A 5,136-nucleotide genomic window follows, 5' to 3' on the forward strand; every position below is an offset into this window, starting at 1 on the left:
TATTATTATTATTATCATTATTATTATGAATATTATTATTATTATATTGTTATTACCAATAATTATTTATATTATAATTATCCTTATTATTTTTATAACGATATTAATAATAACTTTAACAACAAGAGGAAGAAGAATAATTACAACAGTACTACTACTACTACTACTACTACTGCTAATGATAACAGCAATTAAATGACAATAATAATATGATATTAATAATGATAATAAATAATAAAAATAATCATAATTATAATAATGGTGATAATAATAATAATAATAATAATAAAAATGATAATAATAATGATAATAATAATAATAATAATAATAATAAAAATAAAAATAAACATGAAAATAATAAAAATAATAATAATAATAATAATGTTTTCTATTAGTATTAATAATATTATTACTTTTATTATTGTTTTAATGATAACAATGATAATAATAATAATAATAATAATAATAATAATAATAATAATAATAATAATAATAATAATATTATTATTATTATTATTATCACTATTATTATTATTATTATTATTATTATTATTATTATTATTATTATTATTATTATTATTATTATTATTATTATTATCATTATTATTATTATTATTATTATTATTATTATTATTATTATTATTATTTTTATTATTATTATTATTATTATTGTTATTGTTATTATTATTATCATCATCATTATTATCATTATCATTATTATTATTATTATTATTATTATTATTATTATTATTATTATTATTATTATTATTATCATCATTGTTATCAATATCATTATTATTATTTTACAAGAGAGAGAGAGAGAGAGAGAGAGAGAGAGAGAGAGAGAGAGAGAGAGAGAGAGCGGAGGATGGAGTAGGAAAAGGTCAGTGTTAGAGCGCGCGCGTGTAGGAGATGGACAGAAGCTGGTGGGGTTGTTCTGGAGAAAGACAATGGGGATTAGTGGAAAGATTGAGGTAGGAGAGAAGAAGGAAGGGAAGCAGAGGGAGGGATGAGATCATATAGTAAGGAGAGAAGGAATAAGTTATTTTCAGTGTCTCCTTACCAATTACAGTTTGAAAACATAAAGTTCCTTGGGAGGATGTTTGGAAATGCTTCAACATCAGGTCCCCTCTCACACGAAATGATAATGCTAATTTGCTATACGACTTAATTTTTCCTCTATAATGTACTTCACTTTTATTGTTTTCTTCCTGTGTTTTCTTATTAATAATCTAATAATAATAATAATAATAATAATAATAATAATAATAATAATAATAATAATAATAATAATGATAATTATAATGATAATAATAATAATAATAATAATAATAATAATAATAATAATAATAATAATAATGATAATGATAATAATAATAATAATAATAATAATAATAATAATAATAATAATAATAATAATAATAATAATAATAATAATAATAATAATAATAATATTATTATTATTATTATTATTATTATTATTATTATTATTATTATTATTATTATTATTATTGTTGTTGTTGTTGTTGTTATTGTTATTATTATTATTATTATTATTATTATTATTATTATTAGAGAGAGAGAGAGAGAGAGAGAGAGAGAGAGAGAGAGAGAGAGAGAGAGAGAAGAGAGAGAGAGAGAGAGAGTGGCGTGGGGAGACAGGGTTGGTGTCTCATGGGAAACCGTGGCCTTTACCTGGAGCTTAGCACTTAATGAAATGCAGAATGTATCTATTGTTTTGTGTTTTCACCACTCAGACTTATTCCACGTTAGAGTTTTCCTGATAATACGTATATGGCAGAATCGCAGCCCTTTAAAGGAGGAAGAACAACAAGGTGTTTAGTAAAAGTATTTAATGAAGTACAAGTACAATATCTACCTTATCACTTAGTCATACGCTTTCTTAATATCTAGAAAAACTATCGAAACATTCTAACAACTTTCTTATCCGAGCTAATGTTTTCTGAATTCACACAACACTTTCCTATCGACTTCATTACTCAGCCTTACGCTTTCATGTTTACAAGCGAATTCGTCTCTTATCGAGTAGGGTCCGCTGGAAACCAAAAGAAGACTTCATTGTGGCAACGAAGATCACAAAAAATGTAAGAATAATAGTATTGGACACGAAAATAGTGTATCTGAGTATTCAATTCAAAACTGTCCCAATAAACCATGAGCCGAATATATCATCTACAGAATTGAAAATTAGAGCAGCGAGATGTTCACTCCATGACGGTAAAGCGCAAATAAGGCATCATATCGTACATCTGGCTTGCTGTTCACACATGCGCAGACTCTGAGTGCTGGATAGACCTCGAGTGAACCTACACCGGAATCGGAAGAGAGGGCAGGGGCAAAAAATAGAAAGCACGGGAAGAAGGAAGAAAGGAAGTACGTAGAAAAGCAATTATATTTCGTTTTTATATCCTCACACTCTCAAACGTTACGATGCCACTAAGCGTAACTGAGAACCGACAGTCGGAAAAAAAAAAAAAATCGCTTCAGGATATGAAGAATCTAGAGATACGTCGCTTAAGCGGCTATCACACTAGAACGCATTTTCATCTACTGTCGACGCTCGATCTGTTAATAATGATGGCAGTGTAGACTTATCTAGTAAATACACACACACAAACACACGGCCTTCTTATCATCCACCACCCTTAACCTTCAACTTGTATCATATAATCACATAAGCTATGGCGAAATATGGCTATGACTTTAACGTTTTCTAGCGATGCTGGGTAATACACTGACATTATTTCAACCTGTGAAGCGAGTAAAAAAAAAAAGTTTATGAGGAAGAGACAGACTGGTTATTAGAGTGTGGCCTGTAGAGTGACTGTAGAACCCTGAACCCTCGACGCAGATTGGCTTCAAAAATCATCTCCTTGGCTTCATTTAACACCGCGTCAGAATCTTAAAGCATCCTCAAAAGAGGACACCATCTTCGCGGCCACGTTGACCAAAGGCTAGGTGACGGGACAGAGAGAGACTGCTGCATGCATTAAATCACCTCACCTTACCTCGCTCTGGCTCGCTACTTCGCCACCCTGTTCTCGTCTCACCTTAACCTGCCCTGCCATGTCACCTCGGTAGCTGCTCGGGAATCACCCACGGACCTCTGCTGCTGCACACCCGTGCCTGTTCAACCACCCGCACTACTACCTCGCGTCCACGTCGTCCTTTGATTAACTTTATTTGTATTGTGGTGAGTCACTACATTAGTAAAGGGTTATATTAGTTCCGTGTTTCTTGACTAGTGCTTATGATAGACACTACAACTGCTGACCCCAGAGTGACGCTTTAGCTCCTGTGTGTGGACAGCCGAGTGAGTGTCACCATGGCAGCTGAACGATTGCTGTTACCGTCCTTCCACCACAATGTAGAGGACTGGCTGTTACATGCTAAAGGGTATCTGACTAACACCTCAGCAATCGATCTACAAAAATTCACTGCAGTGAACGGTGCCCTACCTAGGTAACCACTCGACTGTAAAATACAATCTTGTCTCTCGCGTCTTCCGGCAGATTTGCAGCCTTGAAGAATGCTTTGTTAGACGTGTACCGGTGACCTGACCACCGACATCTCTAGTAACTGCAAACCATCACGTTGGCAAGAATTGCGGCCAGCAGTGTTGTGGCAGAGGATGCAGTTAATCAACTTGCGCTGCAACACTGCATTGCCATATGTAGTTCTTCGTTCCATGCTTCTTCAGAAGCTGCCATGGGAAGCAAGAGTGACACTGTTATCCTTTGAGGATAGCACAACTGATCATACATTCGTCTCTGTCGCTGATTGTGTGTCATCACAGCTATTTTCTCGCATCAGTCCACCACACTTTCCCTTTTTCAAGGGGCAGTCAGTGTTGCTCATTCTTTACCCGCCAATCACTGTGAATCCTAGCAAATGGAGGAACTATTGTGCTTACCCGCTAGTCGCTCTACCAGTGCATGATCTGTGTCCTGGAGCAGCGTCGAAGCCTGGGAACAGTGCGAGATTGTGAAACGTAGACAGAATAAAGAATAACTTGCTGGAGTCTTAAGAGAAACGGGTCGGGACAGAAAGAGGTGGAAACGTTGTCATGGCCACCATCTTGGAAATTAAATGTCTAGACCTGTTCAACTGGTTAATAACTTTCACCATGATAATTTATCACCCTACTAGTCTTTGTGCAAAGATAATAAAAATGTAGTTTATAGGTATTACTATGATTTGAAAATTGTATAATCTTGTAAAATATTACCATGATATTATAATAACACAACTACGCGCAAATTCGGATCCTTACCGTCGATTGTCGACGGCGCTATGAAAATTATCCAGGCAGCAACTCAGAGTACGAAAGTAAAGGCGCCGTCACACTAGTACATTTTCTGTCAACTTTCTGAAAATCGACAATTTCTTGAGCGCGCCACGTCACACACGCACAGCCGTTCGTCTGCACTTTCATCGATAGTAAAGAAACATCGCTCCTCTGACACACAGGCAAGCAGTCGTTGCTCTGCATTTTATCACAAGTTTTGTAAATCGTAGATGAGCCAAACGAGTTAAAATGGTATCTAGCGTGCAGGAGTGGAGAAACAGAGATCTTCCAAAAGTGTAAACATCTATCGAGTCATGCGAGCCACTGTTTGCTGTTGTTACATATCACAAATTGATTATAACATGTGAAATTAAGCGATTTGAATAATGTTCTTAACTAGAATCTATTTGATTGAAGTAAAAAAAAAATAAAGTTCAATTAGCATATCTTTATATGAGGCGCCTAGAGCCAGAATGTCGTAAGTGCCGAAAGTTAAAAACGGAGAAAAATGCTGTCTAAGTTTTGTGAATTTCAAAATGGGATATCTCTTCAATGAACTGAGATACAACGTAATGACTGGTATCAAAATTTTCAGTAATTTATGCCCTTTACAACTATTTAATTGAATTAAATTATGAGGATAAAAATGAATTACTTTACTAAAAACCAATAGAGACTGCGTTTTTTCTTCGATACGATTTTAAGGATATCACACTGCTACATTAAAATTGTATCCAGCGTCCACACTTGTCTATTTCCCTTAATCTATCAAGTTGTTTTATTTTCTATGAACTAATAGGGGAATCACAACCATTAAAGTCTTTTTT

The sequence above is a fragment of the Scylla paramamosain genome, chromosome 44 (genome assembly GCF_035594125.1).
Source record: "Scylla paramamosain isolate STU-SP2022 chromosome 44, ASM3559412v1, whole genome shotgun sequence".
In the NCBI taxonomy this organism is placed as follows: domain Eukaryota; kingdom Metazoa; phylum Arthropoda; class Malacostraca; order Decapoda; family Portunidae; genus Scylla; species Scylla paramamosain.